This window comes from Bos grunniens, chromosome 16 (genome assembly GCF_055505025.1).
Source record: "Bos grunniens cultivar Pamir isolate PY7600 chromosome 16, Bosgru_T2T1.0, whole genome shotgun sequence".
Taxonomy (NCBI): Eukaryota; Metazoa; Chordata; class Mammalia; order Artiodactyla; family Bovidae; genus Bos; species Bos grunniens.
Genome location: NC_141180.1, coordinates 67,901,617 through 67,925,930, shown reverse-complemented (window position 1 = coordinate 67,925,930; position 24,314 = coordinate 67,901,617). Strand labels below are relative to the sequence as shown.

Below are 24,314 nucleotides of genomic sequence, written 5' to 3'. Positions count from 1 at the left end.
GAAACTCAAGGGTAGTGGGGGCTTCTCTGGTGGCTCAGACAGTAAAGAATATGCCTGCAGTTCCAAACCTGGGAGACCTGGGTTGAATCCCTGGATCAGGAAGATCCCCTGGAAAAGAAAATGGCAACCCACTTCAATATTCTTGCCTGGAGAATCCCATGGACAGAGGAGCCTGGGGGACCACAGTCCTGGGGTCACAAAAGAGATGGACATGACTGAATGACTGGAGCACATACACACACATACTCTTAGTTAGTGAAGTTTGACCCAACTCTGTGTATTTAGTGTCAGACTTGCTTTACAGGGAGCAAATGAAGAAAAGGAAGGAGACTTCAAGTATTTCAGGTAATTGTTCCAAACAAAAGAAATTACAGTTGTATCCTAAGTTAAGCATCAGCTGGACTTTATGCATAAAGTGGAGGTAGATGCTCACCCCAGAATATAAAAGCATGTTTACTCCCTTGAGTGTCTGGTGAAACTTTTTAAAGTTGTTCAGGCTCTGAGCCATCTTCTGTTTCAAGGACTACCCCATTGACAGCAGGACAGACTGGTTCCTGCCAATCAAACATACTTCTAGTTTTGGGACAACCAATAATGCCCCAACAAAATCTCCAAATGTACCATTTTTATTGCAAACAACTGACTGACTGACATAGAGTGAGAAAAATCAGTGTAGCCAAGACAAAAATGCTGAAAAAAATAAATTACACAAGCAGAGAAAAAAAGGAAATGCACATGTATGAGGATAAACAGTGAAAATTCAGTTCAGTTCGGTTCAGTCACTCAGTCGTGTCCGACTCTTTGCGACCCCATGAATCACAGCATTCCAGGCCTCCCTGTCCGTCACCAACTCCCGGAGTTCACTCAAACTCACCTCCAACGAGTTGGTGATGCCATCCAGCCATCTCATCCTCTGTTGTCCCCTTTTCCTCCTGCCCCCAATCCCTCCCAGCATCAGAGGCTTTTCCAATGAGTCAACTCTTCGCATGAGGTGGTCAAAGTATTGGAGTTTCAGCTTCAGCATCATTCCTTCCAAAGAAATCCCAGGGCTGATCTCCTTTAGAATGAACTGGTTGGATCTCCTTGCAGTCCAAGGGACTCTCAGGAGTCTTCTCCAACACCACAGTTCAAAATAGTAGACAACAAGTAAGAGGATGATATCATGGAAACCAAAGGAATTTATTTAATGAATAGTAAAACAAATGAAAAATTCAGAATATTTTTTAAAATAAAGATATAAAGGATTATAGGTGTCTTTTACATAGTAAGGCAGTTTTCACTAGCAAATGGGGAAATTTTTCTGACTTTGTAGGTTAACTTGCTATCTGTTTCTCAGGGCTAATAAAGTTTGACTGTCTAAGTATTTGAATAAACTGAGAATTCCACCTGGACATTTGCAAGTTTAGGTGTCTAAAAATAAATGATATAGCTAGCATAAAATGTGTAGAATGTTCTTATAATTACCTCTACTTTTTAAAAATATCTGAACTTCTAGATATACTACTATTTCTATGAGTAACTAGAATAAATGGATGATTGGATATACTATTTTTTTCTTTTCTTTCAGATGTTTTATCTGCATTTTTGCAAACTGTACATTTCCAAGTGAAAGATGAGACTTCCGCTTCTCCAGGTAAATGTGTAACAGTTGGACAATATTAAGTAAAACTTCACAATTTAATTTGTTAGCTTTGAATTTAGAAAAGTCTATGCATCATTCACTGCTCCTAATATAAGGTGATACATCAGCAACTGTTTGTGGCTTTTATGAAATTTAATTTACCTGCTAATTTTTTTTTCCAGTTTTATCTCAGTGAAGAACAAAATGAAGGGCAATTTTAAGCTCTCTCAGTTTTAATCAAAATTGAGGAAGATAGGACTTAGACTTTAGTTTGAAAGATTTTGGGAAGCGATACAAAATGTATTCTTTAACTACTAGGCAATTTTCTGTTAGAAAACTAGATTAACCTGGCAGAATTTTTTGTAAGGATTTATATTTTTAAAGGATGATACTAAGTAATATTACTATGTGTGTACACATGGGAACAGAAGAATAATCCTTGTAATAATTGACAGATTGATTCATTTTATCTGTCACCTTTATAATAAGTTAGATGACACTCATCTACTATGTGTCAGTCTTCTGCATGGTTGGTTCCAATGTAAATTTAGTAATTCTTTATTCAACTTACTAATATATTTTTCCTTTTAATTTATTAGTAATACAATACTATCCTATGCCCATAATCTGGTCTTCAAAAAACATATTTTATTATAGGAAGGATTTGTTTGCTTTTGTAGATGTAACTTTTAGTCTACAAATGTCTAAATTTTGCTAAGTTTATTTAGTATTATCTGTAATATGCTATATCAGAAAACATATAGTCACATAATTTGTATCCTGATTTCTAAATTTTATTTATCACTCTTACTTGTTCTCTATCTGATACATCCTTCAAGTGTGCTGTGTGCTAAGTTGCTTCAGTCATGTCCAACTCTTTGTGACACTATGGACTGTAGCCTGCCAGCCTCCTCTGTCCATGGGACTCTCCAGGCAAGAATACTGAAGTGGGTTGCCATGTCCTTCTCCAAGAAAATCTTCCCAACCCCAGGATCGAACCCGTGTCTCTTAAGTCTCCTGCATTGGTTAGTGGTTTATTTACCACCAGCTTTTAAGAATCCTAGCCAAAAAAAAAAACAAAAATGCATTTAACAAACTCCAGTGTTAACTCCAAGCACATGCATACACAGGTACAAGATGAGAGAGGGAGTTCTGTTCAGTTGCTCAGTCATGTCCAACTCTTTGGGACGCCATGGACTGCAGCATGCCAAGCTTCCCTGTCCATCGCCAACTCCCGTAGCCTGTTCAAACTCATGTCAATTAAGTCGGTGATGTCATCCAATCATCTCTTCCTCCGTTGTTTCTTCCTCCCGCCCTCAGTCTTTCCCAGCATCAGGGTCTTTTCCAGTGATTCAGTTGTTTGTATCAGGTGACCAAACTATTGGAGCTTCAGCTTCAGCATTAGTTCTTCCATTGAATATTCAGGGTTGATTTCCTTTAGGACTGGCTGGTTTGATCTCCTTGCAGTCCAAGGGACTCTCAAGAGTCTTCTCCAACACTACAGTTCAAAAGCATCAATGCTTTGGTGCTCAGCTTTCTTTAAGGTCCAACTCTCACATCCATACATGACTATTGGAAAAACCATAGCTTTGACTAAATGGACCTGTGTCGACAAAGTAATGTCTGTGCTTTTGAATATGCTGTCTAGGTTGGTCATAACTTTTCTTTTAAGGAGCAAGTGTCTTTTAACTTCATGGCTGCAGTCACCATCTGCAGCAATTTTGGAGGCCAAAAAAATAAAGTCTGTCATTGTTTGCATTGTTTCCCCATCTATTTGCTATGAAGTGATGTAACTGGATGCCATGATCTTAGTTTTCTGAATGTTGTTTTAAGCCAGTTTTTTCACTCTCCTCTTTCACTTTTATCATGAGGCTCCTTAGTTCCTCTTTGCTTTCTGCCATAAGGATGGTGTCATCTGCATATCTGAGGTTATTGATATTTTTCCTGGCATTTTTGTTGTTGTGTTTGTGTTGTGCTTGTGTTTCATCCAGCCTAGCATTTCACATGATGTACTCTGCATAGAAGTTAAATAAGCAGGGTGACAATATACAGCCTTGATGTACTCCTGTCCTGATTTGAAACCAGTCCATTGTTCCATGTCTGGTTCTAACTGTTAGCTTCTTGACCTGCATGTAGATTTCTCAGGAAGCAGGTCAGGTGGTCTGGTATTCCCATTTCTTTAAGAATTTTCCACAGTTTGTTGTGATCCACATAGTCAAAGGCTTTGGCATAGTCAATAAAGCAGATGTTTTTCTGGAATTCTCTTGCTCTTTCCATGATCCAGCAGATGTTGGCAATTTGATCTCTGGTTCCTCTGCCTTTTCTAAATCCAGCTTGAACATCTGGAAGTTCTTAGTTCATGTACTGTTGAAGTCTAGCTTGGAGAACTTTGAGCACTGCTTTGCTAGCATGTGAGATGAGTGCAATTGTGCAGTAGTCTGAACATTCTTTGGCATTACCTTTCTTTGGGATTGGAATGAAAACTGACCTTTTCCAGTCCTGTGGCCACTGCTGAGTTTTCCAAATTTGCTGGGATATTGAGTGCAGCACTTTCACAGCATCATCTTTTAGGACTTGAAATAACTCAGCTGGAACTCCGTCACCTCCACTAGCTTTGTTTGTAGTGGTGCTTCACTATGAACAAATGCATTGGCTCAGAGGTTAAAGTGTCTGCCTGGAATGTGGGAGACCTGGGTTTGATCCCTGGGTCAGGAAGATCCCCTGGAGAAGGAAATGGCAACTCACTCCAGTACTCTTGCCTGGAGAATCCCATGGAGGGGAGGAGCCTGGTAGGCTACAGTCCATGGGGTCTCGAAGAGTTGGACATGACTGAGCGACTTCACTTTCATTTTCACTGTATTTAAATTCACTATGAACAGCACTTTAACAGCATCATCTTTTAGGACATCTAATAGCTCAGCTGGTATTCCATCACCTTCACTAGCTTTGTTCGTAATGATGCTTGAGAGAGGGAGAGACAGAAAGCCAGTGGTTGTGGAAAGACTGCTTCCTGTGTTCTTCCTGTAAATCAGTTGCATGATTACTACCCAGGCCTTGACTCATCTTTATTTAAAAGGATTACATGGCATAATTTAATTTTCCTTGAAAAGTGAACATTTCTTCTGACTTTTGATAAATATTTGCATGATAAGAAAACCCTTGGTTTCTGAGAATGAAATATAGATATTACTCCATTGAAACTAAAATTCTGCTATCAGGAGAGATCTTTTGAAGATCAAATCAGACTTACTGGCAGATTGAAGCTACCAATGAAAGCCTGAGTTTAAATGCTCTGTGTTTGCATATTTCTCCTGAGATACCAATTCTTTCTTCTTAGTTCATTCACAGACACGTTGACAATTCCTAATGCTCTGGGGACATAAAGATGAAGCAGGGCTAGCCCGTGTTCTCAGAGAGATGAGTTTTGGCTAGTGTTGTTTCTGACTGTGCCCAGCTGGTATTTTATCAGCATCTCAATTTCTACCCCAGGCTGATTGCCATACTCAACTCCAGGTACTGTTTTGATCTAAAGGAGTTGTCTGACACCCCCTTCCCTTCCACCATCTGGGTGCCTGGTCTTCTGAACAAACTCTAGCCTAGCTTCTCCTCTGATCATTTGGCATTAAGCATGTTTATTACTGACCATGTCTGTGCTCGGATGAGGAGATTAACCGTCCCCTGTACCTGGCTTGATTAAATAACATCCAATGTGTTTCTTATTTCTTAGTTTTTAACACGAGATTTGGATGACACTACCTACCAGTAGAATAGAACAAAATCTTCATAGTCACTGGGTATTTGAAGTGTAGATACTAACTTTATTCATTCAATTATACTTAAGAGAAAGTTTATACCCATAATTTCACTTGCCTTCCTTGAAACTGACAGTTTTCACTCATTTACTACAGGGTTTGATTAGCTTCCAAGATAATTTTTATAGGGTCTAAGAGAAGTTAAAGGAAGTGTTTTGGGAATGAAGTTCAGCACTTCCCAACCAGCTGGATAAGAATTAGACATTACCTGTGGGCTGAATGCCATGATCTCAAGTGGCCCAGGTAGACGCTTGCTGATAGTAGTCACCAGTTCCAGTGGTCTCTGCTGCCGTCAGAATCTGTCCACTAGATTTCCAGACACTTCTCTTTCACACTAAATTTCAAACCACAAATGACTTGAATTATGTATCCCCAAAATTCATCTTTGTGGAATTCATTATATGAAAGAATTTGAGAGTTATTTCATCTTATACTTTTGATTTGAATGGAGATTATAGCCCATGCAAAAGAAATTATATAGTTCATAATAACTGAATCAGGAGTTCTCTTTGTTTTCCAGCTTCTATTTTCACTACAATAAAATATTATTTTAGGCAGATTTCTCAATTAGGTGAAATGTCATGTCATTAGTGGTGAAATGCCATGCCATTAATGGCAGATCACCTGTAATAAATTCATGCCTTTCTCATATAAAATATATGAGTGTTCTAAACATGTAGCTTGTTTAAAAAATTTTGTAGAAGAAATTTTCTGAAATTATTCAAAATGATAATAATAACATAGGTTTGGAAGTATATGTGAAAGCTCTTTAAACACAGAAGTTAATTACCGTTTGGCTTCTTTTATAGAAATCAGATAATTTAACAAGAACTGTTGAATGAATATGACACAGGAATTCATCATGCATGCGGTCGCACTATATGAATGGGGACTGCTACAAATAAATACATGATGGCAGGATTTAATTTAATTTTTAGTCCTAACATCTAAGTTCAAGATTTATCAATAGGATTTAATGCTTTTATATCTCTTTGGGATGAAAATTATGCTAACAACTTCAATTAAATAAATTGAAATTGTCTTTGTTTCACCTGATAGCACCTTCATCTTCAGGTTTGTCTTTTTCTTTGTTTTTCCCGAGCCACCATCACACCAAAATCTAACAAATTTTGCCCAAATAGTGGGCTGCTGCTGCTGCTGCTGCTGCTAAGTCTCTTCAGTCGTGTCCGACTCTGTGCGACCCCATACACGGCAGCCCACCAGGCTCCCCTGTCCCTGGGATTCTCCAGGCAAGAACACTGGAGTGGGTTGCCATTTCCTTCTCCAATGCATGAAAGTGAAAAGTGAAAGTGAAGTCGCTCAGTCGTGTCTGACTCTTAGCGACCCCATGGACTGCAGCCTACCAGGCTCCTCCATCCATGGGCTTTTCCAGGCAAGAGTACTGGAGTGGGGTGCCATTGCCTTCTCTGAAATAGTGGGCAGACAGTACTTTTTATTAGCACCTTTCTAAAATCTATAAAGCAGAGTTATAATTTTTTTTATCAGATTTCAATCTTCTAATGCCTCTGAATTTATCCCCATCAACATAATGGGGTATAGAATGTGTTATTGCTTTAAGAGGTTAGGTTTCAGTGAGTAGGTTTTGGAGGAAAGTTTAATGAGCTATCAGGGTAAGTAGTAAGCCTCTGTTTTGCCCTCCAGTAACTTCCAGTCAAGTGGTGGTTGAAAGTATAATAAATGGAGTATAAAATAATAATAACAAATAATAAGAACATGTACCCTATTAGTGGAGAAGATAATTGCTCTGACAAATAAATACAGCATTTCAATAGCAAGCATAATAATATTTTATTTATTTCTGTAGTAGTCCAATTTCTGATTAGGCAAGTCTTCTGAATATGGAGAGCTTGTATTCTCCAGTTTCTATTTGTCAATAGTACTTTAAGTTCCTTCCATCCTTTGATTCTGTTAAAGAACCTCAGAACCCTTTTACTGCAGCCCCTGACAAGGAAAGGGAGAAAGGGGATCGCATGGGGTATACTTTTAAATCAGGACTAGAAGGGTATGTGTTACTTCCATCTGTATTCCATTGGTCTGGAACTTAATTTCGTTACTCCAAAAAGCAAACCTGTGCTATATAGTCAAGCTTGGTAGACAGAAAAAAGAGATAAAGATTTAAAAGCTAGCCAGTCTCTGCCACTTCATGCCTGTTTGGCCACCAAATATCCATTGCACTCAAAGTGAAAGTGTTAGTTACTTAGTTGTGTCTAACTCTTTGCAACCCCATGGACTTTAGCCTGCCAGACTTCGCTATCTATGGAATTCTCCAGGCAAGAATAGTGGAGTGGGTAACCATTCCCTTCTCCAGGGGATCTTCCTGACAGTTTATTCTTCTCCTGCATGGAAGGCAGATTCTTTACCACCTGAACCACCAGGGAAGTCCATCCATTGTACTCTTCCTATGTAAATAGGACACATTCTTCCTAAGTCAGATGACTCGGCCCATGTGCTCCATGTTACGAGCAGTTACTTCTGTCTGATCTAGAGGTTGCTTATGGTATGAACCTAAAACACATGTTATTAAAAATTATGTGCATCTCCATACCCAGTATATAATGACAAAGTAAAGACATGATAATTATAATAAAAGTTGTCCAGAAAGGGCAGAATAAACCATCCAGAACAATCACTACTCCATAGAAGTTACTGGAGTCTACTGGGCACACATTATGAAAACCTCCTAATTGGGGGAGAGAAGAAGATCCTTTGACTCTGATTTTGTTCTCTAGTAACACTCCCTTAAAATTTGTTGTGGTTTCTTCCTCTTTAGGAAGTACTTTTCCTTCTGTTATCCCGCATGGCCAAAGCTAACATGTATAAGAGGGAGTGTGTCCTCTTTGGGGAAATAAAACTGTAACACCTGCTTCTTGTCGGAGATTCATCAAATACCCTTGGGTTATTTCAGTACAGGGTTTTAAGACTCAACAAGCAGTCATAGACTGTTTTTAGACTAGACTTGCCGTTTCTTTGGCAATACAGTTTATTCAGAAAGTTAGTAAGGTTTTTATCTGTTTGCTTCCAGACAGTTCCATGTGGCAATAAACACAAGTTTGTACTTAAAATTATTTCCCAAGTTTGACTTTTTCCTATATTATCTCCATCCACATGCTCTCTGATTAACCACAGCCACCTTGAGGCTACAGACACTAAGAGTCTTGGATAATATTCTTAATCTGAATTTTTTTCCCTGCAAAACGGAGTCACTTAATTTAAAAGCTTCCTTGGACTTTTGTTTTTCAAGGTTTTCTTTATGCTTTATCTCTTTTTATTTATGATCCAGAGCAATCACCTTTTCCAAACATGTCATGCCCTTAATTAGTGGACTTTCTCCGTTCCCTTTGCTCTCTTTCTGAAAATCAGCAGCTTTTTAAATTGGCAGCTCCCTTTGTTGTAATGACTTCTAAAAAGCAACTCAGAATAGCTGATGGATAATATCACTCTGACTCTTCCAGGCACTATCTTAAAATTGTTGGCTCAGTAAGTATGTGGTCTTCATTTCAAGTTATTGCAGATGAATTTTTACTAAATGTTTTACCACAAAATAGTATGACTCACCCCTCTTCAAGCTTGCTTTTTTAAGTTCATTTGTCTCCTGATTCCTAACCACTACATCAGTAGTAGCACATGATCAATTTTGCTTTTGTTGTTAAGTAATACCATCCTTCTAGGTTGGAACTTCTGTACTAGTAAAAACAGACCACTGCTGTCACAATTCCAAAATTTTAGTAGTTTAACCCAACATATGTTTGTTTCTCATTCACATAAGAGCCTAATGTTTGTAGTACTGGAATGTTTTCAACCAAGTTGGTTTTCATAGAGCTAGGTGCCTTCAAATGTCTTTGTGACACTGTAAGGCCTCTAGCTTGGCTCACTGGGGAAAGACAGAGAGTAGAAAATCCTGCTACTGTTTTTAATGATCCAGGCCCATAGGTGATATTCATGGCTTCTGCCTACACTTCATTAGGTTGTAAGAGAAAGAGATCAGTCAAATGCAGCTCCACAATTGTTGGTCAGAACTACTGAGTGAACTATAGCACCGTTTAATTAAATGAGAAATGCTGACTGAGATCAAGTGATTTTGGAGAGTGTGGGGATCCAAGTGTTCAATTTACAATACCAAGTGTGAGATCCTTAAGAGACATTCAAGTGGAGATGTTAATTAAGTAGATTTATGTACAAGTCTGGGCTTTAGGGGTAGAGCCAGTGTTCGTGGAATAAATTTAGGAGCCATCAGGAAATGGAAGATATTTAAAGTCACAGGACCCAGTTCAGTTCATTGTGGCATTATACACAGTAAGGCAAGAAAAAAGGGCCAAAATCAGAATTCTGGGGCATTCCAACATTTAGAAATAAGTCTGGAGAATCTGGCAAAGAAGTTTAAAAAGGAAGTGAAACTGGGAGAGTGGCAAGTCTGAAATTCCAAATAAAAAAAGTGCTTCAGTGAAAGAGATCAATGGTCCTTGAGGTCATTTAAGATGAGAACCAAGAGTAAAGCATTGGATTTGGCTAGATGAAGCCTATCTACTGAGGCAGTGACTTTGGACTGGTTGGGAGAAAAGCTGAATTTAATTTCGTTTTAGAGAAAATGGAGCAGGGAAATGGGCATGAGCTGGAGGAAGAGGAATCAAGGAGCCATATTAAGGAGTGAAGCATGAAAATGTATTTGTAAATAGTCCAAGAAAGGAAAATTCAAGAGATAAGAAACAGAAGCATAATTATATATAACAAAATGTGATTGAGAGGAGAAAATGGATGGAACTTTTGTACATACAAAGAGAGTTGGTCTTACAAAAAGTTCACCATTTTTGAAGAGAAAACAAGTTGGGTTTTTGAATTTGTGGTGGAAATATGCAGACATCTCTATTCTAAATTCCTTTTATTTTTTTCAGAGAAAAAGAAAGAAGTAGGATAACCAATTTAGAGTGAGGAGTGGGCTTTTGATGAGGGGAAAAAGGAAAAATAACTTTCTCAGTAAAGGTTACCATTGTTCTTAGTTCTGATGCTGGGATTTAAAATGTAAGCTTCAGCTAAAGCGTGAACAATGAGGCATCTGAAAAGGAACATTCCTTGGTGGTGGTGGTGGTTGGATCTTAGCTGGTTGCTGGGGTGGGAAGTGCTTAGCCTGATGCTGGCCTAAGCAAAAGCACAGATTTTTGTTAGATTTGGTTGGCTTCAGAATACGAGTTGACTGCAGCTGAAACTTAGAAGCAGAGAGCTGCTTTTCAACTTCAAGGAAGCTGATCCTCACACATTGCATTGAATGATGCTTCTGAAAGTAGCTTTGGTAAAAGAACATTTGGCTTTTGTTTTTATTTTTTTGAACTACAAAGTTGTCTTGGGCTCAGACTTTTGTAAAATACAATGCAAATAAACTATTTTACAAAGTTGAATGAGAATTCATATAAAATGCAAGACTTAATATTTGATTGTTCTTTTAGACAGAAAAAATATATATGTATGACTCCAAGTAGACATAAAACCATGAAAAATAAAAAATTACTAATTTAAAGGCATTGATTGAAACTGTTTGTATATGTGATTATTTTTTTAAGAGATTATATCTCTATCTCATTTTATTTTTTTTTGAATGGGAGAACAGATTACAGATTTATGTAATAGAAGTTTTACATAACACGAGAGCCTCCATAACGAAATGAAGACCTGAAGAATATGTGATTAATATAGAAAATCTCAACTTATATAGTCATGACTTTATGGTCTTCTGTTGTGAATCAATAAAACTTACATGTGAAATACTGATTCCCATATAAAGCACCTAAAAATCATTCTTGGACCCAATCTATGTGTATCAGTATTTAAGAGTTTTATAGTCACAAATGAGCTTCTTTTCTTTTTGCTTGCTAACTTATCTAGTGTAGGTGGAATGAATAATTCTTATAGGATATTGTTGTTCAGTTTCTCAGTCATGTCCATCTCTTTGCAATCCTATGCACTGCAGCATGCCAAGCTTCCATGTCCTTCATCATCTCCCAGAACTTGCTTAAATTCATGTCCATTGAGTCAATGATGCCATCCAACCATCTTGTCCTCTGTCATAAACTTCTCTTCCTGCCTTCAATCTTTCCCAGCATCAGGGTCTTTTCTAATGAGTTGGCTCTTTGCATCAAGTGGCCAAAGTATTGGAGTTTCAGCTTTAGCATCAGTCCTTCCAATGAATATTCAGATTTGGTTTCCTTTAGGATGGACTGGTTTGATCTCCTTTCAGTCCAAGGGACTCTCAAGTGTCTTCTCCAACACTCCAGATAAAAAGCATCAATTCTTTAGGACTCAGCCTTCTTTATGGGCCAACTCTCACATCCATACATGACTACTGGAAAAACCACAGCTTTGACTATACAGACGTTTGCTGGCAAAGTGATGTCTTTGCTGTTTAATATGCTGTCTTGGTTTGTCGTAGCTTTTCTTCCAAGGAGCAAGCATCTTTTAATTTCATGGCTGCAGTCACCATCTGCAATGATTTTGGAGCCACAGAATATAAAGTCTCTCACCGTTTCCATTGTTTCCCCATCTATTTGCTGTGAAGTGATGGGACCAGAGATGATGATCTTCATTTTTTGAATGTTGAGTTTTAAGCCAGCTTTTTCACCCTCTTCTTTCAGTTTCATCAAGAGGCTCTTTAGTTCTTCTTCAATTTCTGCCATAAGGGTGGTGTCATCTACATATAAGAGACTGTTGATATTTCTCCCAGCAATCTTGATTCCAGCTTGTGCTTCCTCCAGCCTGGCATTTTGCATGATATACTCTGCATATAAGTTAAATAAGCAGGGTGTCAATATACAGCCTTGAGGTACTCCTTTTCTAATTTGGAATCAGTCTGTTGTTCCATGTCCAGTTCTAACTGTTGCTTCTCGACCTTCATACAGATTTCTCAGGAGGCAGGTAAGATTGTCTAGTATTCCCATCTCTTGAAGAATTTTCCACAGTTCGTTGTGATCCACATAGTCAAAGGGGTTCCCTGGTAGCTCAGATAGTAAAGAGTCTGCCTGCAGTGCAGGAGACGGGTTTGACCCCTGGGTAGGAAAGATCCCCTGAAGATCCACTCCAGTATTCCTGCCTGGAAAATCCCATGGATGGAGGAGCCTGGAAGATTACAGTCTATGGGGTTGCAAAGAGTCAGACATGACTGAGTCACTTCACTTTCACATAGTCAAAGGCTTTAACATAGTCAGTGAAGCAGAAGTAGATGTTTTTCTGGAATTCTCTTCTTTTTCTATGATCTATTTGATGTTGGCAGTTTGATCTCTGGTTCCTCTACCTTTTCTGAATCCAACTTGAACATCTGGAAGTTCTCAGTTAATGTACTTTTGAAGCCAGCTTGGAGAATTTTGAGCGTTACTTTGCTAGCATGTGAAATAAGTGCATTTGTGTGGTAGTTTGAACATTCTTTGGCATTGCCCTTCTCTGGGGTTGGAATGAAAACTTCCAGTCCTTTGGCCAGTGCTGAGTTTTCCATATTTGCTGACATATTGAGTGCAGCACTTTAATAGCATCATCTTCTAGGATTTAGCTCATCTAGAATTCGATCACTTTCACTAGCTTTGTTTTTAGTGATATTTCCTAAGGCCCACTTAACTGTGCACTCCAAGATGTTTGGCTCTAGATGAGTGATCACACTATTGTGGTTATCTGAGTTTATTGAGATCTTTTAGTATAGTTCTGTACATTTTTGCCACTCTTATTATTATCTTCTGCTTTTGTTAGATCCATACCATTCCCATTCTTTATTGTGCCCATCTTTGTATGAAATGTTCCCTTGGTATCTCTAATTTTCTTGAAGGATCTCTAGTCTTTCCCATTCTATTGTTTTCCTCTATTTCTATGCCTTGTTCACTTAGGAAGGCTTTTTTTAAATCTTTCCTTGCTATTCTTTGGAACTCTGCATTTAGATGGATGTATCTTTTCTTTTTTCCTTTGCTTTTCACTTCTCTTCTTTTCTCAGCTATTTGTAAGGCCTCCTCAGACAACCATTTTGCCTTTTTGCATTTCTTTTTCCTAGGGATGGTTTTGATCACCACATACTGTACAATGTTATGAACCTCTGTCCATAGTTCTTCAGGTACTCTATCAGATCTAATCCCTTGACTCTATTTTTTATTTCCACTGAATAATTGTAAGGGATTTCATTTACAGGGGATAATGATATATAATGTATGCAGGTCAAGAAGCAACAGTTAGAACTTGACATGGAACAATAGACTGGTTCAAAATTGGGAAAGGAGTATGTCAAAGCTGTATATTGTTGCCCCACTTATTTAATTTATATTCAGAGTACATCATGAGAAACTCTGGGCTGGAGGAAGCACAAACTAGAATGGAGATTGCTGGGAAACATATCAACAACATCAGATATGCAGATGACAACATCCTTATGGAAAAAGCAAAGAGTAACTAAAGGAACTCTTGATGAAACTGAAAGAGGAGAGTGATAAATCTGGCTAAAAACTCAACATTCAAAAAAAGAAGATCATGTCATCCGGTCCCATCAGTTCATGGCATATAGATGGGGAAACAATAGAAATGGTGAGAGACTTTATTTTCTGGGGCTCCAAAATTATTGCAGATGGTGACTGCACCCATGAAATTAAAATATGCTTGTTCCTTGGAAGAAAAGCTATGATGAAAATAGACAATGTATTAAAAAACTGAGACATTACTTTGCCAACAAAGGTCTGTATAGTCAAAGCTCTTATTTTTCCAGTAATCATGTTGAGTTGGACCATAAAGAAGGCTGAGTGCTGAAGAACTGATGCTTTTGAACTGTGGTGTTGGAGAAGACTCTTGAGAGTCCCTTGGACTGAAAAGAGATCAAACCAGTCCATCCTAAAGGAAACAAAATCTGAATAGTCATTGGAAGGACTGATGCTAAAGCTGAAGCTCCAGTACTTTGGCCACCTGATGTGAAAAGCCAGTACATTGGAAAAGACCCTGATGCTGAGAAAGATTGAAGGCAGGAGGAGAAGGTTACGACAGAGGACCAGGTGGCTGGGTGGCATCGCTGACTCGATGGACATGAGTTTGATCAAACTCTGGGAGACGCTGAGGGACAGAGGCGCCTGGCATGCTGCAGTCCATGGGGTTTCAAAGAGCTGGACACAACACAGCGACAGCAACAAGTGATATCTAAACTGTTTCTATGCTTTGTTTCTCATTCTCCTTGATTTTAACTCTCATGGTACGGGAATCAGTTTCATATAAGTATGTTAACAGGAAGGGAAGAAGAGATTTTAAAGCAATTTCAGCAAGCTTTGATATTCATTTTAACTTTCATTCAAGAAGAAACAAGTAATGCAGTACTTTTAAAATTCGCCTATCGTAGCCAGGTCCACCAATGTATTCTGCAAAGTCATAGTTACATTTCAGTTACTCCCTGGAGAGGAGGTGGATTCTGGATTCATTAATTTCCTATCCATGTATCTTCATTTGATATCAAATAAAATTCAAAATATGCTATCAACATTTTAAGATGTTCAGTGATAGCTTTCCACAGGTTTGCAAAATCAAAATGATCAGCTGCTGCATAGAAAATTGCTGTTTATGGCACATGCCTTTAATAATCATTAGAAACTGTTCTTTCAAGCTTCTAACTTGTATTTACCCTTTGAGGTGGATGCTTTTGGTGCCCCATCCAGACCTCTTTTATCAGATTCCCTTGCTGCTGAGAATATCTGCTGCTATAGCTCCCAGGTGTTCCTCTCTGCTGTTACCTTCCAGAGCACCCTGTTGGGTCAAGCTAAGTGTAAACTTCAGCTGAACCCACAGTTTTTCCTAATTTCTTCTCCTGATTTATTCTGCTTTCCTCATGCCCTTTCAAGTTTTGCCAGACAGCATACCCTCAAATTAATCCCTGGACAATAATCCACATCATAGACTCTGCTTAAAGGAAAGCTGTCCTTAAACCTGATGACACAGCTGTTGTGATTCTGTTTTTTAAGCTTTGCAAGAAGTCAGTAGCATTCAATCACTTAGAGAGAAGACATTATGCAGAATTAGGCTTTTCCTTCTAGAGATGGTTTTGCACACTGGCAAAATTAAAATTCTGCTGGGGTATTTCTTCCAGTCAAATTTATGTTCACAAGTTCCATGATCTTGAAAACATCCTACAGAGGATTTATCTGATACTTTAGTCTCCTAAGCCTCTTTCCCTCAGAAACTACTGAGTTTCTACCCTGCTGCAACTGCTGCTGCTGCTAAGTTGCTTCAGTCATTTCTGACTCTGTGCAACCCCATGGACGACAGGCCACCAGGCTCCGCTGTCCCTGGGATTCTCCAGGCAAGAACACTGGAGTGGGTTGCCATTTCCTTCTCCAATGCATGAAAATGAAAAGTGAAAGTGAAGTCGCTCAGTTGTATCCAACTCTTCGCAACCCCATGGACTGCAGCCTACCAGGCTCCTCCATCCATGGGATTTTCCAGGCAAGAGTACTGGAGTGGGGTGCCATCGCCTTTTCCGGAGTTTCTACCCTAGTCTTTGGCAATCAGTTCGGTTCAGTTCAGTCGCTCAGTCGTGTCCGACTCTTTGCGACCCCATGAATCACAGCACGCCAGACCTCCCTGTCCATCACCAACTCCTGGAGTTCACTCAAACTCACGTCCATCGAGTCAGTGATGCCATCCAGCCATCTCATCCTCTGTCGTTCCCTTCTCCTTCTGCCTCCAATCCCTCCCAGCATCAGAGTCTTTCCAATGAATCAACTCTTCGCATGAGGTGGCCAAAGTACTGGAGTTTCAGCTTTAGCATCATTCCTTCCAAAGAAATCCCAGGGCTGATCTCCTTCAGAATGGACTGGTTAGATCTCCTTGCAGTCCAAGGGACTCTCAAGAGTCTTCTCCAACACCACAGTTCAAAAGCATCGATTCTTCAGCACTCAGCCTTCTTCACAGTCCAACTCTCACATCCATACATGACTACAGGAAAAACCATAGCCTTGACTAGACAAACCTTTGTTGGCAAAGTAATGTCTCTGCTTTTGAATATGCTATCTAGGTTGGTCATAACTTTCCTTTCAAGGAGTAAGTGTCTTTTAATTTTATGGCTGTAGTCACCATCTGCAGTGATTTTGGAGCCCCAAAAAATAAAGTCTGACACTGTTTCTACTGTTTCCCCACCTATTTCCCATGAAGTGATGGGACCGGATGCCATAATCTTCGTTTTCTGAATGTTGAGCTTTAAGCCAACTTTTTCACTCTCCACTTTCACTTTCATCAAGAGGCTTTTGAGTTCCTCTTCACTTTCTGCCATAAGGGTGGTGTCATCTGCATATCTGAGGTTACTGATATTTCTCCTGGTAATCTTGATTCCAGCTTGTGTTTCTTCCAGTCCAGCATTTCTCATGATGTACTCTGCATATAAGTTAAATAAACAGGGTGACAATATACAGCCTTGACATACTCCTTTTCCTATTTGGAACCAGTCTGTTGTTCCATGTCCAGTTCTAACTGTGGCTTCCTGAGCTGCATACAGATTTCTCAAGAGGCAGGTCAGGTGGTCTGGGTGCTAAATTATCGGAACATTATTTTGCCTGAGGAACTGCTTTTGGGGAAAGGGTTGGCTTGCTTTTAAATTTGTGAATATGGGACTAATTCTATTTTAATTTTGCATATGCTGTCATCTTTGAGTGTTCTTTAAAATTGAGGTACATCAGAAACTTGACATGAAATTAATTCAATTTGTAAGGTCTTAAAAATTTCCTAGTAAATCGTACTCTAGTGAGAGATAACCTAACAAATCTACACAAACATGTGAGGGTCTTCTGGCCAAGAGGGAATAAAGTGTGAAATGCAAGAGGATGTTTTTGGCTTTAATTTCTTTGTATACTTAACTCATCAGGGAAAGAGATTTTGATTTTGCTGATTATTTAAACTTAAGTTATAAAAAGGTTTGATTTGTGGGTTTTTCTTTCTCACCTCCAGGACAGAGTAAGGGCTAGGGAGAGGTTATGAGTATTAGACAGAATGGAATTGGATAACGGAAGTAGGCTTATATGTAAATTTTGACCATCTCTATCAAGGTGATATTTTATTATTGGAAAATTTTAATCTTGTCGTTCGATCTCCCTGCAGAATAGATAGTAAATTATATCAGATGACAGGAAATATAAAAATATGGAATAAGTAATAAAATAGAGTGGCTTGGAGTTTTGCCTTATTTTTAAATTCTATTCTGACTTATTTCAGAGACATCTGGTAGTTAATCTGATCTGTCCATCAGTAGTTCCAAGAGAATTCCTAAAGAAAAAGTGATTAGAATTAGAGGAGTAGTCATAATATTGGTACTAGACTTTGCAAGAAACTATTTATCTCATTTCGCAGGTGATGGGAATGTAGACCACAACTCTAGATGGATGGATACCTTGGGTTAAAAGAACCACAGCCTGTCTCCTGTGACCATATGAATTTATTGTTTCACTTTTAAAACTTTTGGGGTAATATTCTTATAGCACATCAGATAACTGGAAACCCCCATGTCGGGACTTGCTCTGGAGATGTGTCAGTCCGTTTGCACAATGTGAAGATAGAGGAGGATCTCTTGATTGGAATTTCATGTCATATGCTCCAGCCTAGTCTTCATTATAAAGAGTTATTTTGTGTTGCATTAATTTTTATTAACACAGTTGGGTCGAACTCAAGCAGAGAAAAGGATGCTATTTATTGATAGATTTATAAAAATTGAAATAGTGTAAATTGATTAAAGGGGAAAGCATTAGACTATAAATTTAGCCAAATAGGATGTTCAGATAAAACTCTGTCTTTCTTTTTATGTCTCAAAATTATATAGTCAGTTCTGAAGCAGCTAAGCTATTCCAATAGCATGCATGCACTTTATAAAAGCTGTTCAGAATTATGCACTGCAGAACACTTAGCCCTGTAGTGATTCAGCTGAATGCTTAGGTTCTAAACTGTTAAAAAATGTCTTTGGTTTAAACTTCTATTGTGATAGTAAAAGGAAAAAGTAGTAGATAATCGTATGATTAAAAATTATGAATTATTGACTACCAAAGATTAAAAACAGTATTTTTCTACCCCCAAAGCTATTATTAAATTTATAGTGAAGTAAGTGAGTGAAAGTCTCTACAGAATTAGCAGGAATTTGGACTAAACCACCAGTTGCATTTCAGTACAGTTTTATATGGATCCATGTACATGCAGCAAGGTTTTATAATAGCTTCAGAGTTGGACAGGTCTAGTTTACTTTATGTGAAATACAACAAAGCTGATACATTTATTTTCTTAAGCTGTTGCCAGAGGTGAGGGAGTGGCTTCAGATATTTTGTTATTTGAAAAAAAGTAGGGGAAATTCATGGGAATTCATGAGGTAAAAAAGATAGAAAACATATCAAGTTAGAACTGTGTGCTGAACCAAGTACAGGGAGCATGTACAAAGTTAGTGAATACCAGAAACTAACATAAGGAAATGCAAAATCTCTGAAGATGGAGTTGAAAAATGCATGGAAAATTGATATTCCATAGGAGAATGTCAATAAAATATCAATCAATCAGAAGAGTGGGTTCCCAGGTGGATGATACAGGAGCAGGGCCAGAGTCAGTTACGCAGGCCACATGTCTTGAAAGTCCTTGAGCTTTCTTTAATGCTTTGATATTTCTGTCTTGCAAGTCTTTATTTTGGGACAAGGGGCCCCTTATTTCATTTAGCACTGACCTATGTCAGTTATGTGGCTGGTCCTACAGGTGAGTGTGTTTGATGGTGGTAGAGGGGCAATTTCTAGTTTGGCGAGTTCAGTTTAGTAGCTCAGTCCTTCCGACTCTTTGCGACCCCATGGACTGCTGCATGCCAAGCCTCCCTGTCCATCACCAACTCCCGGAATTTACTCAAATTCATGTCCATTAAATCGGTGATGCCATCCAACCATCTCATCCTCTGTTGTTGCCTTCTCCTCCCACCTTCAATCTTTTGCAGCATCAGGGTCTTTACGAATAAGTCAGCTCTTCCCATCAGGTGGCCAAAGTATTGGAGTTTCAGCTTCAGCATCAGTCCTTCCAATGTATATTCAGGACTGATTTTCTTTAGGATGGACTGGTTGGATCTCCTTGCAGTCGAAGGGACTCTCAAGAGTCTTCTCCAACACCACAGTTCAAAAGCGTCAATTCTTTGGTGCTCAGCTTTCTTTATAGTCCAACTCTCATATCTATGCATGACTACTGGTAAAACTGTAGCTTTGACTACAGGACCTTTGCTGGCAAGTAATATCTCTGCTTTTTAATATGCTCTCTAGGTTGGTCATTGGAGAAGGCAATGGCACCCCACTCCAGTACTTTTGCCTGGAAAATCCCATGGACAGAGGAGCCTGGTAGGCTGCAGTCCATGAGGTCGCGAAGAGTCAGACATGGCTGAGCGACTTCACTTTCACTTTTCACTTTCATTCATTGGAGAAGGAAATGTCAACCCACTCCAGTATTCTTGCCTGGAGAATCACAGGGACACGGGAGCCTGGTGGGCTGCTGTCCACGGGGTCACACAGAGTCAGACTCGACTGAAGCGACTTAGCAGCAGTAGCAGCAGCAGCAGGTTGGTCATGACTTTTCTTCCAAAAAAGTTATGACCAACCTGGCACTGAAAAATCGCACTGAAAAATCAGAAAATCACCATCTGCAGTGATTTTGGAGCACCCAAAAATAAAGTCTGACACTGTTTCCACTGTTTCCTCATCTATTTGCCAAGAAGTGATGGGATCAGATGCCATGATCTTAGTTTTCTGAATGTTGAGTTTTAAGCCAACTTTTTCCTTCTCTTCTTTCACTTTCATTAAGAGGCTCTTTAGTTCTTCTTTGCTTTCTGCTGTAAGGGTGGTTTCATCTACATATCTGAGGTTATTGATATTTCTCCGGGCAATTTTGATTCCAGCTTGTGCTTCATCCAGCCCAGAGTTTCTCTCTTTTTTTTTTAAATTTTATTTTATTTTTAAACTTTACAATATTGTATTAGTTTTGCAAAATATCGAAATGAATCCGCCACAGGTATACCCGCGTTCCCCATCCTGAACCCTCCTCCCTCCCCTACCCTCCCTCTGGGTTGTCCCAGTGCACCAGCCCCAAGCATCCAGTACCGTGCATCGAACCTGGACTGGCGACTCGTTTCATACATGATATTATACATGTTTCAATGCTATTCTTTCAAATCTCCCCACCCTCTCCCTCTCCCACAGAGTCCATAAGACTGATCTATACATTGGTGTCTCTTTTGCTGTCTCGTACACAGGGTTATTGTTACCATCTTTCTAAATTCCATATATATGCATTTGTATACTGTATTGGTGTTTTTCTTTCTGACTTACTTCACTCTGTATAATAGGTTCCAGTTTCATCCATCTCATTAGAACTGATTCAAATGTATTCTTTTTAATGGCTGAGTAATACTCCATTGTGTATATGTACCACTGCTTTCTTATCCATTCATCTGCTGATGGACATCTAGGTTGCTTCCATGTCCTGGCTATTATAAACAGTGCTGCGATGAACATTGGGGTACACGTGTCTCTTTCCCTTCTGGTTTCCTCAGTGTGTATGCCCAGCAGTGGGATTGCTGGATCATAAGGCAGTTCTATTTCCAGTTTTTTAAGGAATCTCCACACTGTTCTCCATAGTGGCTGTACTAGTTTGCATTCCCACAACAGTGTAAGAGGGTTCCCTTTTCTCCACACCCTCTCCAGCATTTATTGCTTGTAGACTTATGGATTGCAGCCATTCTGACTGCTGTGAAATGGTACCTCATAGTGGTTTTGATTTGCATTTCTCTGATAATGAGTGATGTTGAGCATCTTTTCATGTGTTTGTTAGCCATCTGTATGTCTTCTTTGGAGAAATGTCTATTTAGTTCTTTGGCCCATTTTTTGATTGGGTCATTTATTTTTCTGGAGTTGAGCTGTAGGAGTTGCTTGTATGTTTTTGAGATTAGTTGTTTGTCCATTGCTTCATTTGCTATTATTTTTTCCCATTCTGAAGGCTGCCTTTTCACCTTGCTAATAGTTGCCTTTGATGTGCAGAAGCTTTTAAGGTTAATTAGGTCCCATTTGTTTATTTTTGATTTTATTTCCAATATTCTGGGAGGTGGGTCATAGAGGATCCTGCTGTGATGTATGTCAGAGAGTGTTTTGCCTAGGTTCTCCTCTGGGAGTTTTATAGTTTCTGGTCTTACGTTTAGATCTTTAATCCATTTTGAGTTTATTTTTGTGTAAGGTGTTAGAAAGTGTTCTAGTTTCATTCTTTTACAAGTGGTTGACCAGTTTTCCCAGCACCACTTGTTACAGAGATTGTCTTTAATCCATTGTATATTCTTGCCTCCTTTGTCAAAGATAAGGTATCCATATGTGCGTGGATTTATCTCTGGGCTTTCTATTTTGTTCCATTGATCAATATTTCTGTCTTTGTGCCAGTACCATACTGTCTTGATAACTGTGGCTGTGTAATAGAGCCTGAAGTCAGGTAGGTTGATTCCTCCAGTTCCATTCTTCTTTCTCAAGATCGCTTTGGCTATTCGAGGTTTTTTGTATTTCCATACAAATTGTGAAATTATTTGTTCTAGCTCTGTGAAGAATACTGTTGGTAGCTTGATAGGGATTGCGTTGAATCTATAAATTGCTTTGGGTAGTATACTCATTTTCACTATATTGATTCTTCCAATCCATGAACATGGTATATTTCTCCATCTATTAGTGTCCTCTTTGATTTCTTTCACCAGTGTTTTATAGTTTTCTATATATAGGTCTTTAGTTTCTTTAGGTAGATATATTCCTAAGTATTTTATTCTTTCTGTTGCAATGGTGAATGGAATTGTTTCCTTAATTTCTCTTTCAGTTTTCTCATTATTCGTGTATAGGAATGCAAGGGATTTCTGTGTGTTTTTATATCCTGCAACTTTACTATAGTCATTGATTATTTCTAGTAATTTTCTGGTGGAGTCTTTAGGGTTTTCTATGTAGAGGATCATGTCATCTGCAAACAGTGAGAGTTTTACTTCTTTTCCAATTTGGATTCCTTTTATTTCTTTTTCTGCTCTGATTGCTGTGGCCAAAACTTCCAAAACTATGTTGAATAGTAATGGTGAAAGTGGGCACCCTTGTCTTGTTCCTGACTTTAGAGGAAATGCTTTCAATTTTTCGCCATTGAGAATAATGTTTGCTGTGGGTTTGTCATATATAGCTTTTATTATGTTGAGGTGTGTTCCTTCTATTCCTGCTTTCTGGAGAGTTCTTATCATAAATGGATGTTGAATTTTGTCAAAGGCTTTCTCTGCATCTATTGAGATAATCATATGGTTTTTATTTTTCAATTTGTTAATGTGGTGTATAACATTGATTGATTTGCGGATATTAAAGAATCCTTGCATCCCTGGGATAAAGCCCACTTGGTCATTGTGTATGATCTTTTTAATGTATTGTTGGATTCTGATTGCTAGAATTTTGTTAAGGATTTTTGCATCTATGTTCATCAGTGATACTGGCCTGTAGTTTTCTTTTTTTTGGGGATCTTTGTCAGGTTTTGGTATTAGGGTGATGGTGGCCTCATAGAATGAGTTTGGAAGTTTACCTTCCTCTGCAATTTTTTGGAAGAGTTTGAGCAGGATAGGTGTTATCTCTTCTCTAAATTTTTGGTAGAATTCAGCTGTGAAGCCGTCTGGACCTGGGCTTTTGTTTGCTGGAAGATTTTTGATTACAGTTTCAATTTCTGTGCTTGTCATGGGTCTGTTAAGATTTTCTATTTCTTCCTGGTCCAGTTTTGGAAAGTTGTACTTTTCTAAGAATTTGTCCATTTCTTCCACGTTGTCCATTTTATTGGCATATAATTGTTGATAGTAGTCTCTTATGATCCTTTGTATTTCTGTGTTGTCTGTTGTGATCTCTCCATTTTCATTTCTAATTTTATTGATTTGATTTTTCTCCCTTTGTTTCTTGATGAGTCTGGCTAATGGTTTGTCAATTTTATTTATCCTTTCAAAGAACCAGCTTTTGGCTTTGTTGATTTTTGCTATGGTCTCTTTTGTTTCTTTTCCATTTATTTCTGCCCTATTTTTTTTAAATTAATTAATTTTTAATTTAATTTTATTTTTAAACTTTACATAATTGTATTAGTTTTGCCAAATATCAAAATGAATCCGCCACAGGTATACATGTGTTCCCCATCCTGAACCCTCCTCCCTCCTCCCTCCCCATACCAGCCCTCTGGGTCGTCCCAGTGCACTAGCCCCAAGCATCCAGTATGGTGCATCGAACCTGGACTGGCAACTCGTTTCTTACATGATATTTTACATGTTTTAATGTCATTCTCCCAAATCTTCCCACCCTCTCCCTCTCCCACAGAGTCCATAAGACTGCTCTATACATCAGTGTCTCTTTTGGTGTCTTGTACACCGGGTTATTGTTACCATCTTTCTAAATTCCATATATATGCATTAGTATACTGTATTTATGTTTTTCCTTCTGGCTTACTTCACTCTGTATAATAGGCGCCAGTTTCATCCATCTCATTAGAACTGATTCAAATGTATTCTTTTTAATGGCTGAGTAGTACTCCATTGTGTATATGTACCACTGCTTTCTTATCCATTCATCTGCTGATGGACATCTAGGTTGCTTCCATGTCCTGGCTATTATAAACAGTGCTGCGATGAACATTGGGGTACACGTGTCTCTTTCCTTTCTGGTTTCCTCAGTGTGTATGCCCAGCAGTGGGATTGCTGGATCATAAGGCAGTTCTATTTCCAGTTTTTTAAGGAATCTCCACACTGTTCTCCATAGTGGCTGTACTAGTTTGCATTCCCACCAACAGTGTAAGAGGGTTCCCTTTTCTCCACACCCTCTCCAGCATTTATTATTTGTAGACTTTTG

The 24,314-nt window shown here is 38.7% G+C and overlaps 1 long non-coding RNA gene across 3 annotated transcripts in view; it reads left to right on the top strand.

Moving 5' to 3' along the window:
• LOC147356955 (uncharacterized) overlaps positions 1-24,314 on the top strand; it is a 431,587-nt gene that overhangs the window by 328,570 nt on the left and 78,703 nt on the right. For all 3 annotated transcript variants that reach the window (XR_015143676.1, XR_015143679.1, XR_015143680.1), the window contains one exon: positions 1,568-1,633. This is a non-coding gene — a long non-coding RNA (uncharacterized LOC147356955). The remainder of the gene's footprint in view (positions 1-1,567; positions 1,634-24,314) is intronic.